The sequence below is a fragment of the Apostichopus japonicus genome, chromosome 18, assembly GCF_037975245.1.
Source record: "Apostichopus japonicus isolate 1M-3 chromosome 18, ASM3797524v1, whole genome shotgun sequence".
Lineage (NCBI taxonomy): Eukaryota > Metazoa > Echinodermata > Holothuroidea > Aspidochirotida > Stichopodidae > Apostichopus > Apostichopus japonicus.
Genome location: NC_092578.1, coordinates 8,285,219 through 8,301,279, shown reverse-complemented (window position 1 = coordinate 8,301,279; position 16,061 = coordinate 8,285,219). Strand labels below are relative to the sequence as shown.

The 16,061-nt window shown below is 37.5% G+C and overlaps 1 protein-coding gene across 10 annotated transcripts in view; it reads right to left on the bottom strand.

The window, feature by feature from the left end:
• Positions 1-16,061, bottom strand: part of LOC139959078 (5'-AMP-activated protein kinase subunit gamma-1-like) — a 94,840-nt gene that overhangs the window by 60,935 nt on the left and 17,844 nt on the right. For 4 of the 10 annotated variants that reach the window (XR_011789958.1, XR_011789959.1, XR_011789960.1 and 1 more), the window contains exon 1: positions 6,090-6,468. The exons of 1 other annotated variant lie outside the window; for it this stretch is intronic. The gene's annotated coding sequence lies outside the window, so the exon portion shown is untranslated. Of the gene's footprint in view, positions 1-6,089; positions 6,469-16,061 lie in introns of those variants that run through there. 5 more of the 10 variants (XM_071956641.1, XM_071956643.1, XM_071956644.1 and 2 more) reach the window with 5 other exon arrangements.

The window sequence follows — 16,061 nt, the reverse complement described above, 5'->3', positions numbered from 1 at the left end:
ACAATATATCTCAAAGCAACAACAGGGGATTACAGTGCAGTCCTGTATGTATGAGAACAGTGTACAGTTCATACAAAGGGTAGTAGAGCGCAAAAGTTTTAGGCCTACGGCATATATACTGATACTGTACATGCTGAGAGAGTATACAACATGTAAAATCAACGTAATCAAGTGGTGTAAGTGTAAGGTGGTGCTTTAACAGAATAAGATTTTGTTTATTATTTAGTGTCTGTTTGTTTGATGGTGCATGGTGCATGGAACAAGTCAATGATAATATCAGAATTCCGTGATCCATATAAAAATTTATCGTTGACTCACTGACTCATCAACTTCTACCACAATTGCAAGCCTTCGTAACTATCAAAATATTATTATTATCCCTTGGTTAGTTTTAATGATTAAAATCTAAACCAAAATAAACTGCTTTTTGTACACTTTGTAGGGAAGGACTATTAGCTAGAGTTATTTTGGGATGGTAACATCTCCCAAAACATAAACATGATGCTATATCAAAATCATTTTTATAATATACGATATATATGTCGTCAGTTGATCCCAAAACATACTGATTTCAGTAAATTAACAAACAATGATACTCACCTGTCTCCCCTTAATTCACACACTTTACTATCTACCTGCCAAACTGTTTTAAGTTACTCGGCTCGCTTGAACACGGTCAGGTATTTTTAGAGCTGGTAACAAACGTTAAAAGTCCCGCAAAATTTCTCCTGGTAACAGACTACAGTACTGCGTGTACAGCACTGCAATACATACTTTAAACTTTATATTTCAACGACTGTGAATAAATTTAACAGTGTTCTCTCTTATGTTCAGAGTCTTTCAATTTTATCAGCACATTTAGAGCCGGCCACACTATCCACGACTGATCATGACCGTCGTTACTTGGAAAATTAGGGTCAGTCATAAGACTATTTGTCTTCATGAATAAGCATTTTCCACATAACGACCGTCAACTTGGAGTCGGGCCGGGATGAGTCGTACAGTGTGTGGCGTGCTTAACATTAATTACTGACATGCTTAGATATCTTCCACAAAAATGTGCTTATTGACTCGCACTGCAGAAATACCTCAAGCATGGCATGTAAATGACACTGCTGCAAAATACGTACCCTCATCTTTGAGGCCAATACAAAGTATGAATCATCCATACGTCACTAAATCCTGGAATTTCCTTGAAATTCCAAAGTAACGTACTGGTTTGGATATTAACTAATCAGCACTGCATATACTTCATGCCTCCAATTGACTTTATGAATATGCAAATTCCCTTTTCTACTTCACCTAACCAACTGTATCCATTTTAAAAACTGTTTTAGTGGCATCTAGTTTTCCATGCTTGGTCACGTATGTGCATTTGGCTGTTTTCTATCCATAAACTAGTACTAAATTTGACATCGCAATGTTCTACGATAAACAATAAAACATATACTGTACAGCTTCCAATGGCTATATACTTTAACTTAATGGATGGCATAAAAAATATTACTAAAATGTAAGTTTTCACCAAAAATGTATATTTACCAAAGATAGGCATGCTAGAAAATAGTCATGCTTTTTCTCTATAGCTCTCTATATAATGCTGAACATAAGCATGATCACACACTTAAGATATTGTATTGAATTGGCTTCTTCATTAAAAAAATAACAGATATATATTGTAGAAATTCACTCTTCAATCTGTTCTGTTCAAAATACATAGCCAGCTAATTTAGATGTTACTATCCTCCCAAAAGAAATTGAAACATAACACAAACAGTCTGTTACAAAATGAGTGTTTAAGTACTGTCATTTTTGTATTCAAGTCAAGTACCTCCTTTATCATTGTAAATAATTAAACGAAAAATCCTTTTCATCTTTAATATGCTCTCACAAGAGGACACGTCGACATATGGCGGGAGTCTTTACGAGATGAAAATTTATCCCAGTGATAAATTGTCGCTAAGCGAAATTTATGTGTGCCTTCTATCTACAGTAATTAGCTTTCTTGTCGTAGGTCTCATGCTGTTTATTTAAATATACCCCAGTGTTTTCTATGTATACATTCCCTGGATCTCCTCTAGCATCCTTTCCCTACATGTTATAGTACCAGACAGAATAAAAAGCCTAGATGCTTATATGCCTAGCAGCTTTTTCCACTAATCTCCTGCACTGATGCATATATGAGAGATTGCAAGGGTATACAGTATAAAGTCTCAATACAGTACGTGTTTGCCGATGAATTTCGCCAAACAAACTTCTGAATTAGATTCAATATTTTTTATTCTAAATGCACTCTGACCAGGCGGGTTTAATTGAGAAAAGCTGAACATTGCAATCGAAAGAAAGAAATTTATTTTCTGTGGCCCTTAGGACCCGAAACATTTACCGTAAAATCACTGTGACGGCCCATGTCAGCATGTTCATTACACAAATGTTACCAACAAAATTGTCCACACATGCGACCCGACCAAGATTGTAACGCAGTTCTTTACTCGTATCATCCACTTTTTACAATTCCACAGAGGAAAAATCTGTAAACACATTTTTATTCATTGCAATGGAAGGAAATGACACAATTTTGCAAGCAACATCAGAACGACTGTGAGAAAGATACAAGAGCAGGGACCTAAGACAGGCTAACCACAAAAGTGAAAATATGCCTAGGCCTAACGGTCGTAAACATAAAAAAGAGAGATTTGACTGGCACATGATCTATTGGGCGGGCTTGAAAATTTTGATTGAAGTTTGTAGAATCTACGGACCCGTGAATAAATCTTGCGAATTTTATTCAGCTCAAAATTTTTTAACGACAGATATCTCAATTAAAATAACAAATATTGATTTGAAAGTTGCATAGAACGGTGCCATCTTCACGGAAATTTTAGCGCAGTAAGCTGGAAAGGTCGAATTTCAAATTTGGCAAACAGGTACTGAGACTTTAAGTACAGTAGGTTTTGTTATCCGTCAGAATCCCTTAGCACTGTCTCTTGTTGATGGATTGAGAGGATGGCTGAGGCTGCAGCTTTTTTTTTTTTTTAATTTATACAGCATACATGGTATATATACTACAGTTTATATACTGTAATCGGAATTTTGTAACCCTGGTATGCCAATACACTGACTGTATTACAATCTTTTAACATTTTCTTCTATTTCTGATGTGACAAATTGTGACAATATTTTAATACTGTATGGGCAGGAGTTTATTAACTGACAAGAGCTGTACAAAGCTATGATGTATTACAGAGATCCATGAGACCTTTTCAAAGCAAGACTTCAAATTAAATTTTAACAAGTTTTTTTTTCCTTACATTCTTTTTCTTGGCTGCAATGCCATCAATTTGAAATCACTGACAGCATCGCGAAATCCCTTGAGAGCATGTCAATTCAACATAGCTAGCTAGCCAAAAATAACTTTCAAAGTTGAAATAAACAAATCAGTTCATTGCGGTTTTGGAGACTTTTGCAGAACTAAAGGGTGAAACGGTAGATTCATAAAGAAAGAGGAAACAGAATACCACCCAGATCATTTTAGTTCAATTATAAAAGTTAACAAAATACAGTAGTTACTGTATTGTGCTAAAGTTAGAAAAGTACATTCTAAAACTAAATTTCCCAAGAGTGGAATGAAGTTATACATGTAATAATGACACAGTTAGTTATTAAGGGACTAAATGAGTAAATTCAAGTCCAAAACTTACCTAGTTTTTGGGTTTACGAGGGATGAACTAATACCAGGTCACTCTCTCTGACACATGTGGTAATAATGAGAGTGCAGTAGCTATGAGGGGACAGGTAAGTGATGCAGCCAAGTTAATTGTGGAATCATTATAAACTATACTATTCTAGTAATTCTGTTGATTGTATGATATTATCTCAGAGATCAAATTTTATGAAATTAATGTATCCAACTAGTAAATATCATCAACATAAGTAGCACTTTTAAAAAAGTACATTTAATTTTAACTCTGTCAACTTGATTTTCCTGTACAAATTTAACTATTTACAGACCAATTGTCAATTTGGACATATTTGGACTTACTGTATATACTGTTACGTATATAAATGTAAATATTAGTATGTTGTCTAGATATCATTTCTGGACATGTTGCAAATCCATAAATTTATCACAAATTGGCTAGTAAAACAAAGGGCAGTATATGTGACTTATGAGTTATGATCTACTGTACTTCCCTTAACTAAAAAACACCCTGACAGGAAGGTACAAAGTCCTCTAGTATAGACTTTAGTAATTCAAAAACAACCCAAGGCACAATAGTCTCCAATATAGAATTTACCTGTTTTCAAGCTCATTCAAGACCTTTAAATGACTGGAACAAAAAAATCCTGGTGATCCACCAAAACAGGTTTTGTGTGATTGATTTAAATTCTATACAAATGCCGCATTTCCGCGAAATATACACATGACTTAATTTTACGGCGATCATGCACAACCAGCAGATTCTGTCAAAAATTTGTGAATACATATTCAATTCAGTGACTTAAGTTTCAAACAGAGATCAAGTTTCATGGTTACGCTTTGTAAAAGGTGTGATCTATGTTAACACTGTAGAGTAATATTAAAGAATGTCCTTGAACTGATTATTATTGATCCATACAAACACATCGGGTGTTCTCAGTTGGGACTATTTAATACCTTTAAACAGCATGCCCGGACAGATGACAATGCACAAGTGTGTTGTTTCATAGCTCGTAAACCGCAAACTGACATAAGAATACAGACTATATTACCAGTATAATAAACTTCAATTGTGTCATGCAAAGTCATTACTATATAATACATTGTACTTTGGAGTAGATGATTTACCATACTGCTTGTTATTACCCTACTGTACATGTGTCATTATACTGGATGTTAATAAAAAATAAAGTACAAGGTTGAATATATACATCATATCCAGAAGCCAGAAAAAGTCATTCATTCTGTAGTTTGTTTTTGTATTCACCCCCTCCCCACCCCACCCCACCCCCCACTCTATGGTGGTATTATGCTATGGGAAAATTTCACCAAAAGATTTACCAGTAAATTTTTCGTTCTGTTCCTACTGTACATTTGTTGCAAACACATTACCTGTCTTCAAACTAATCCACTGTCTGCATTTTGTAGGGAGATTTAAGTATCGAACAAGCATAAAATATTTTTACACAAAAATGAATGCAAAACATTTGCGTTCACTTGCCTAGATACAGAACATTACTGTCTGTGTGCCCCAAGCACAAAAATTATTGCATTGTGTCATTTCGTTAGCAAATCTTTTCCCCCAATTTTATCACTTTGGTATGCAAATAATTTTTGTGACCAGACTAAATACAACAGGTTTAAATACATTTTTCAGAAACTTGTTTTTTTTTCCCTTAATATATTAGTACAGTACCTCTGGTTTGTAGCTGAAATGTTTTACACAGAATGAAGCTTCAAGTTTTGGCATGTACTGTATAGGTAGGTTTAATATTGTGCTACAGAAGTACAACAGTTTATATACCTGAATGTTTATAGCAAATTAATAGGGAACATTGTTAGTACTTTACATTTAATCTGATTAAATTTGCAGATGTTGTCTGCTCATTTAATTTTTTCTGTGACCCTCCTCCCTAAAATGAAACTAAGTCAGTCTCTAGCCAGAATGCAATTATATTCTTCAAAGTGTCTTCTCGAATATTTTTTCGATTCCACACAAACAGACACACGCACAGTCGTCAGTCGATTCTTCCTATTTCACTCAAACATATAGCATGCCACATATAAGTAGCATTCATGTATACATACAAGTAAAAGCAACATACACTGTGGCTCACATACATGTACAGGCTGATCATTCATGTACTCTGTTTAATGTTTAACAATCAATCACTAGGCACACACACACACATGTATGCCTAACAGCTCATTCATCCGCACACATGAGATATACGGTGTCAATTAATTTGTCTATTTACAAACACAAAAACACATGTACTACTATACACTGACAAACGGCAGCTACATATGCCTAATTACTGCACAGCCTATTGGAGGAAGTGCTGGATATCTCTGCAGCCTATAGATACAGGCAGAATGTAAACAATACCAGGTATTGCTATAGAGGCCTCGCACCTTCCCCCTTCCGCAGGATATCTCGACGACCAAACCAGAGGTCTCCACACCATAGAAAAATATAACTTGAAATGTTCTTTCCTTGGAGCACAAAAATTCAATCCAAAATGAAAAAAAACAAAACAGTTTAAATCAAACACCTTTTCATCCACGAGAAAGAATTCACATTCCACTCCACATTGTCAAAACTCTGTTTTCTGGACGGTACTGAAACAAGAAAAGCCCTTTCAAATTGCATTGTAGCAATGCAACCTGCACAACAGAACTGTGACTTGTGAGAGCTATCAAAACAAACTGCCTCCTAGTACACACACAATCAGTGCCAGTGACACTGTCCGTATGCACCTCACCACAGTGAAGAGACTGAAAACACTGCCCTGGATTTTCACAGTTGAAAAATGAAAACAGTACATGACTGGCACTGTTACATGTTATATGTATGACACTCTTGTGTGTGTGTGTGCCACTATGTGTGTACAATTAATCCATCCATAGTATTGAATGGTGTTTCAAGGGCATATAGAGCCCTCTATATTCCAGAGTGATTCATTACTGGAGAATACCAAGGCCAGCATCATCATGACATGCTTGTATCAATCATGGTTTGGTATAGTACAGTGTCACAAAAATGGAAAGTCACATTTTGCCGGCAAGTTTGACTTTTCTCTAAACAGTGTGTATGAGTTTATTTTACATACTGTAGTATGCATCTATATATTTATCTTAAAAACTAAGCATGAGTCTACAGTACTACCAAAGACAAAGTAGTGACGGTAAAATAACAAGTCCAGATCAGGAACATTTGTCATAAATGATGCTATTCTGGCAATCAAAACTTTCGTCAAATCAACAAAAAACACATTACATGAATATTTAACTTATTTTCCATACCGATATTTTTGTTTTTCTAACGTCAGATACTTACGTTGCTTTCTCACTAACCTGTCTCCTCACAAAGAACTTCTATGTCTACATTTATCAACTACGGCAGGGAGGGGGGGGGGTGAGGAGGGAGGGATGCTAGAATGGAAACAAGCAACTTTCTCACTTGCAAATATCCAGTATATATAGTGACCACAGAGAACTATGCAGTCCAGTATGCAACTAGAATCATACTGTCCAAACTCTAATTTCTTATACAGTATAATGAATTTCCTTTATGGATGATGGACAGTAACATGTTTTGAGCGACATTTAATAATGAAACTTCCAAAAATTGTCTGACATTATCAGAATGTGATCAGGTAGGTGAGGATACTATAGAAAGTCACATCTATGCAAGGCACTGTACATGCATGCAGTTAAACAATAGTCTATATATAGCTATTATTTTAAGCTAACAAGGTCAAACAATAGCTCTCACAGAATACATTTAATATGTAAATTATTGATAAGGAAAAAAAGGTCAGGAGAAGAATTGATAAACAATAATAGGAGACTAGCTATCAGAGAAATGAAGAATCTATCTATTAATCAAAATCAATACGATGGCTCCCTACCCTTACCTATCCAAGTAATGATCAATACTAGCTCAAACCAAGAGTCTTTAAGAAATATATACAAACATAATCCTTCTATAATCCATGAGATATTGAACTGAATGCACAATGTAAGCTGTTCAAAGATACTCAACCATCGACACAATTAATCCTGCATGGAGCTTTAACACATTGATTCATTCTAATCTCACATTATTATAAACCCCCCTGTAAGGATGTATCACTTAAAGGCATCCATAGTTTTCTCCTTGGTGGGCAGAGGATAAACAACTGCCCATAGTAACAACCTAGTGACCTTTGACATGGGTCTATTACATCATCCTTGTTTAGACCATGGTGTGTCACATGGTCACAAAGGACACCATTGTTTTACTTTGGTTTATTTTTGGAATCAACAAGTCCAGACCTGTTGGGGAGGAGAGATTGGGGGGAAAAAAGGAAGGTGAGAGGGAGAGTGTAATTAACTTTTGAAGAGGGTGGACTGCAGCTAGGGAGGAGAGAAGCAGTATTTTCTTATACTTTTGTCAGATTATTATGTAGAGATTGTCAATAAATTAGATATGTAGTTTTTACTCTATTATTGGTGTTCATCTTCATTTCTTTTGTGTGCGAATTGAACATTCTCAACCCAATGTTCCAGGTGGGAGCATTATGACATGGTGGCAGCTAACTGGGATTTACAGCCAGGAACCTTATTGTTAAGAGTAACTGGTAAAGCCGAACGGCACCTTCAACATCGAATTATGGTGCAAGTTAATACAATGGAACAGTGGAGATCGGTAACACACTGCACACATGGATAGATCACCAAATATTCGATCATTACACGGTCATAATTTTTTTTTAAATGACTGGTGTTAACTTTTTTTGTACAGTCTGTGAGACTTTCGTTTTGTGAACTATGAACGTGATCACAACGGTGTTAACTTTTGTTGTACAGTCTGTGAGACTTTCGTTTTGTGAACTATGAACTTGATCACAACGGTGAAGGGGAGTTCATATTATGTCATGCTTATGACGTACTCGTACATCTGAACATGTTCGTTCAAGAACATATTTGTCTAGCGTTATGTTGTACGTGGAGTATTGGTAGTCCTTGGAAGTTTGGTCCTGATTGCGTGCTTCGTACGGGTGTATGGCAAGCGTGATGTCGAGGACAATTGTGCAGGGTTTATAAGCATTGGCTTTCTTGATACCGGAGTGAGGCTCCTTTCTGGTGTGGCTGGTAGTCGATGGCAATCTAGCTGAGGGTTAATCTGTGGAATTGGAAGTGTCTGGCAGACTCGGTGTACTGGAAGACTGAGACTGAGAGGCTCATCATATAAGCGGAAGAGTGAGTATCCTTCCCTTTAAGTGTATGAGGCAGACATTAGGCAGTAGACTTAAGAGTATATATTAAGTCATTACACTGTATTTCATTTTCATATTTTAAGATGGCCAGTAGAGGTAGTTCTGGTAGCGGCAATGGTCCGTTTACGAGATCGAAAGCTAATGAGGGGGTACCCGATTCGAATCTTGAGGATGCTTTCACGTCCTTAGGGGTTGGTGAGGATCAGGGCCCCACCCAACCAAACAATTTCATGCAGGATCTGCTCAAAGGCCCTCATGAAATTGCCGGTGCTAATGCAGCTCCGAGTGATTTAATTCAATTAGAGTTATTGAAATTAATTCAGGATCAGCGCAGAGAGCTGAATGCGCGTATATCAGCTTTAGAGGGCGGGAAACCGATAAGAGACACCCCCTTTAAATTAGATATACCCCGTCTTAGTGACCGGGATGATGTGGATGTTTATTTGAGGGCATTTGAACACCTCATGATTGCTCATGACATACACGAGGATTCGTGGGCCTGTCACATTGCGCCTCGTTTAACTGGGAAGGCTAGAGAGGCATATACCTCTTTACCTGTAGAAAGCTTAAATAGTTATAGTGAACTAAAGCGTGCCATATTGGCAAGATATCAGCTTAACGCTGAAACCTATAGGCAGAAATTTCGGAATTCTACAAAGGAGAATAACGAATCATATGAAGAGTGGGGTGTTAGGCTGAAAAGCTTTCTGGAGAGATGGCTTGATACAGCAGGCGTTAAGTCCGGGGAATCCCCTGATTTCCAGGAATTAATCCTGATAGAGCAAGCTTTGGAACAAATTCCTAAAGAGTTGGGTATTTGGTTAAGGGAGAAACAGCCAAAGGGATTGACAGAACTAACAAAACTTGCAGATGAATATGTATCTGTGAGAGGAATTAAGTATAGTGGTCCATCTCAGAGTAGATATAGATTTAACCAAAATGCTTCAAAATCAAACCAACAGCCTGTTGTGAAACAGAGTGCACCTGATATTAAGATTAATTCAAGTGTTAAGGGGAACGCTAACCGAGCCTGTTTCATATGTGGTAATACAGCTCACCTTGCGTATCAATGCCCTCAAAGAGTCAACAAGGACAATAGCAGTCAATGGAGCGGTTATAACAAGAAACAAGCATTGTTGTGTAATAAGGCAGTTAATCGCTATGAGTGTGAGGGATTGATAAATGGTAGAGAAGTGGTTATGTTGCGAGACACAGGATGTGACCATACACTTGTGAATTGTAGACTCGTGGACCCAAAGTATTATGTTAAGGGTAAGTCTATTACTCTTCTTGATGTAGAAAATGAACCGATTGATTTTCCTATTGCGAGAGTTTTTCTTAAGTGTCAGTATTTGACCAAATGGGTCAATGTTGGTGTTTCAAGGAACCTACAGAAAGATGTCCTGTTAGGAAATGAGTTGTTTGACGAACCACTAGGTGTATTGTAGTTACTCGCAGTAAACAAAAAGAGTTAGAATCTGAGGTTAAGGCAGATATAGAGGAGGTTACCTTGACAGGGGTTAAGAGTAAACCGATTGATGAACCTCATGATGTGGAAAAGGGAGAAATAAGTAATGAGATTCAGGATGTAGTTGATGGAAATGACCCTTCTGGTCCCAAATTAATTAATGATCCTGAAAATGTAAAACTTCTTCAAAGAAATGAACAGAATTTCAAAAGCTTGTATGACAGGGTTGTACCATATCCTGACATTGACAAGCACCGTGTATGCTTTTATTTGAAAGATGGCTTATTAATGAGGAAGTGGCAGTCAAAGAAATCCACTGGTAGCCAAGAATACCATCAGTTGTTAGTTCCTCATAAGCATAGGGATTCTATTTTGAGACTTGCTCATGATATTCCCATGGGAGGACATTTAGGTAGCAAGAAAACAAGAGATCGAATCCTCAATAATTTTTATTGGCCAGGAATTTTTGGTGATGTTGGTAAATATTTCCAAAGTTGTGCTAACTGCCAAAAAACAGCAGGGCGTAGGGATGTGACAAAGGCCCCATTAAACCCCTTACCCATTATACAGGTACCATTTAAAAGGATTGGCATGGATCTGGCAGGGCCCTTACCCCGAACTAAGAAGGGTAATCGTTATGTTTTAGTCGTAGTGGACTATGCTACCCGTTACCCAGAAGCAATTCCCATTCCAAATCAGGAAGCGGAGACAATTGCTGAGGAACTAGTGAAATTATTCTCCCGTGTTGGTATTCCTGAGGAGATAGTTTCGGATCAGGGAACGAACTTCACTTCAAAGTTAATGAAAGAAGTTTGTAACTTGTTAGAAATAGACCATTTGAAGTCCAGTCCGTACCATCCTCAAACCAATGGTCTCGTTGAGAGGTTTAATGGTACATTAAAATCAATGTTACGGGCATTTGTTACTCAACAACCGGAAAGTTGGGATCGTTATATCCCCTATCTTTTATTTGCTTATAGGGAAGTGCCCCAAAGCAGCACAGGATTTAGTCCGTTTGAGTTACTTTATGGTAGAAAAGTAAAGGGACCTCTTGATGTATTGAAAGAAGAGATATGTAATCCAGAGGATCAGTGTGGTAACGAGAATATCTTAGAGTATGTGCTAGATATGCGAAATCGTATGAGAGAGCTCACAGCAATGGTTCAAGAAAATCTTGCTGCTGCTCAAGGCCAACAGAAAGAGTGGTATGATAGAATTGCTAGGAGTAGATGTTATGGGGTTGGGCAACAAGTTCTAGTGTTTCTGCCCACAGCATCTGGGAAACTACAAGCAGAATGGCAAGGACCCTACCCTATCACTAATAAAATAAGTGATACAGATTATGAAATAGACACGGGTACAAAGAGAAAGCAGTTCAGAATATTTCATGTGAATATGCTTCGTCCGTGGGTAGAACGGCATTGTTTATATGCTCAGGTATTAGAAAGTGACTCTAATAGTGATGGTAATTCAGAGATAGGGTATCAACCAATCAGAACCCAAGATTGGCAAAGTGTAAATATTTCAGAGAGGTTAACAGAGGAGAAACGAAATAATGTCGCAAAACTTCTACAGAGGTTTGATGACATACTGTCTGATGTACCAGGTAGAACTCAAAGTACTGAGCATGATGTTTATGTAACTAATGAAGTGCCTGTTACACAAAAAGCATACCGCTTGCCCCAGGCTAAAAGAGCCGAAATTAAGTCACAACTAGAGCAAATGTTAGAGGCAGGAATAATCAAACCATCGTCTAGTCCTTGGGCGTCGCCCATTGTTTCAGTTCCAAAGAAGGATGGTTCAATTAGGATATGTACAGACTACCGAAAACTTAATCAAGTGACCAAGTTTGACGCATATCCCATACCACGTGTCGATGACATCATCGATGACGTAAGTGGATCACCGTTTATTTCTACTCTTGATTTGACGAAGGGTTACTATCAAGTACCCTTATCTCAAGCAGCCAGGGAAAAGTCAGCGTTTATTACTCCCTTTGGTCTTTTTGAATACCTAGTCATGCCTTTTGGAATGCGTAACGCACCTGCAACTTTCCAACGTCTTGTGGATAATGTTTTGCAAGGATGTGAGGAATTTGCTAAGGCCTATATTGATGACATAGTTATATTCAGTAAGACATGGGAAGAGCACTTGTGTCATTTGGAGGCAGTGTTTAATAGATTGGAGAAATCAGGATTGGCAGTAAAGCCTGATAAGTGTAGGATAGGTGAACCTACAGTTCCTTATCTAGGTTATGTAATTGGTAGTGGAGAAGTAAGACCAGAAGAGAGTAAGGTCGAAGCTATTATTAACTGGCCTACCCCTCTAACTAAGACAGATGTAAGATCGTTTCTTGGATTAACCGGGTATTATCGGAAACTTATACCGGATTTTGCTCAAATTGCCAGTCCCCTTACAGACCTTACAAAGAAAAGTAAGCCTACTGTTATTGAATGGACAGAGGGATGTGAGCAGGCATTTTTGTCATTAAAGAAACTGATCACTTGCAAACCTGTACTGAAAAGTCCAGATTTCGAAAAGGATTTTATTCTTCAATGTGATGCTTCCGAAAGAGGTATTGGGAGTGTACTTAGCCAAATAGGGGAAGATGGATCGGAGCATCCTATTATTTACATAAGCAGGAAGTTATCTCGTTCGGAAGAAGTGTATTCCACTATAGAAAAAGAGTGCCTAGCAATTGTATGGGCGGTGCAGAAATTGTATGTTTATTTGTTTGGGAGAAACTTTTTGATCCAGACTGATCATAAACCGTTAGTTTGGCTTGACCAAATGAAGTTGCATAACAAAAGACTTACTCGATGGTCAATAGTTTTGCAAGAATATAACTTTACCATACAACATAAGAAGGGCACAGATAACTCTAATGCTGATGCTTTGTCTAGGATGTTTTAAAGTGAGTTTTCATGTTATGTATCGTAGTACTTATAGTTCATAAACACTAGAAGTAGACTCAGTTATAGTCGTTTTTATCGTTGTTAATGGGTAACTGTCATGGTGTCCATTATGGAGTGTAGTACATTTATATGTTGATTATCATTTCCGCATTGTTTTGCTTATAACTGTCTGTCTGCCTCTTAGGCCTAGTTTATGGGAAGGATATCTCATGTATTTTATACTTTTAATTAAACATGTACTCTTTAATTAAATGAATGTTGTCATTTGCTTTAAAGATTTCCCTTTTTATTTTAATGGAAATAATCCTAACTTGTGTATTATTGTTTTGTGAAAAGACACAGCTTTTCTCTTGAAGTATGGGGGTGTAAGGATGTATCACTTAAAGGCATCCATAGTTTTCTCCTTGGTGGGCAGAGGATAAACAACTGCCCATAGTAACAACCTAGTGACCTTTGACATGGGTCTATTACATCATCCTTGTTTAGACCATGGTGTGTCACATGGTCACAAAGGACACCATTGTTTTACTTTGGTTTATTTTTGGAATCAACAAGTCCAGACCTGTTGGGGAGGAGAGATTGGGGGGAAAAAAGGAAGGTGAGAGGGAGAGTGTAATTAACTTTTGAAGAGGGTGGACTGCAGCTAGGGAGGAGAGAAGCAGTATTTTCTTATACTTTTGTCAGATTATTATGTAGAGATTGTCAATAAATTAGATATGTAGTTTTTACTCTATTATTGGTGTTCATCTTCATTTCTTTTGTGTGCGAATTGAACATTCTCAACCCAATGTTCCAGGTGGGAGCATTATGACACCCCCACTCAGTAGGCTTTAGAACCTACAGTAAGCTTTTAAATCGTTGCCATCCACAGCTCCAAAACTAAATGGCCTTAGCGGTGTAGAAAATGGCCCAAAAAGGAGGGGGGAAGGGGGAAAAGTACATAACTAGCAAGTGACAAGGCCAAGAATATACCTCAAGTAGTATAACACAACTTACTCAGCGGGCAGCCTAAGGCCACATCTCCTAGCGGATCGACACACCAACTCGCAATCCAGGATGGGGGGAGTGTATAGTGAAACCCACACCTGCACAAATAGATTACAAGTAAGGGGGCACGTACAGTATTTATACACAGGTGAGAAAAATTATTCCCCCGCGGTTTTTGCAGATGCCATTTTTATCTCTGTGGACCGCTTTGACCCCCACAGACTCCCCAGAAGCCCAGGTTATAAGAAAGATAGATTTAGAACGTTACTTCGCTTTATTATCTACTACACACTTCTGTACCAATAGGCATAATAACAAGAAAAACTTCTGGCCGTGACACACAGCTGTCAATGCTAGTGTTGTGTAGAGGATTTCCAATGCCTCTCGGTAAAATCAAAGATTAATCTTCAGTATTGCTATTATGATTGGTTATTGATTCATAACTATTCATTATTGTGTATGTCACGTGATGTGGGCAAGAGACCCCCAGATCCAAGCTTCTGGAAGGAACTTTGCTGGTTCTCCCAGCTAGTGTCACGTTCTGGGAGTTGTTGGGAAGTAAATATTCCTAAGCAGACGTAGAAAAATATCAATAAATCAGAGTCGATTCAGACCTTAATCGTGTTTACTGATTATTGTTTATTATCCTGAGATGTCTCTTTGATCAAGCCTACCACACACGTAAACACTGAAACGAAAACACAACACAGGTGTGCATAATCAGTGAACTACAAATCATGATGTAATGTTTACTTTAATTTATTTTATCTTATTCTGTAAAATACTTGAAAGTTGCTGCATAAAGATTGCCAGAAATTGGCGCGCCCCATGCAAATTGCTGCAAATACATATCGATTCTGGCACTGTATGCATAATGCCACTGTACAACCGACTGTTTCTTCAGTGACCTACTTCTACTGCACAGCCCTGGATGGCATTTCACATGTTTTCCTTCTCTGCCAAACTGATTTGAGTACTGTATATAATAAAGTCCAATTTCAAAATGAGCTCAGCCAGTTAAATGAAGAATGAATTGCTTACACCAGTGGACCAATCTAACTGGCCTTAAATGTGATTGGGTAATTTATTCCTCACAGCTGGAATAATAACGGAGGATAACATTAGAAACTCTATCCGTGGGATGACCAACCGACCGACTGAAGGGGTGACCAATGTAGTGGATAAAATTAAATCAATTGAATACCTGAGATAGCTAAAGTTTTCTTTTGAGTCCTTTGCAGCTCTAGGATGTAATTAGGGTCAATATGTCCAACGAAGTAGGTCAATATAAGAGAAGCTTGAGTGAGTGAGTTCTGTATTCGACCCAAATTATTGACAAGCTTATCAAACCTACAGAGTATCAAATATTACTTGAATGAGGCTACAATTGCTCAGACTATTAAAGCAGCATTTTGCGTTTTGTCGCCATTTTCCACTTTTTGACAAGTCCATCAAGTTTTTTCCATATACAGTATATATCAATCACAAAACAGCAAACTAAGATATTAGTCTAGTTTTTTCCCTGCCAAAAGCTTTAATTGGCGAGTAATTAAGGACATTTGCAGATAATGAGAAAAGTGTCCTCCGACAAATTACACATTTAATATTAATCGCATACAGTTCCCCCAACCCACTAGTTTGAATTCAACCAATCAGAGATGCAGGTTTAGTTATGAGCTGTTGCTATATATAGATTCAAACGTCGAGTTGGTAACTTGGTACAACCA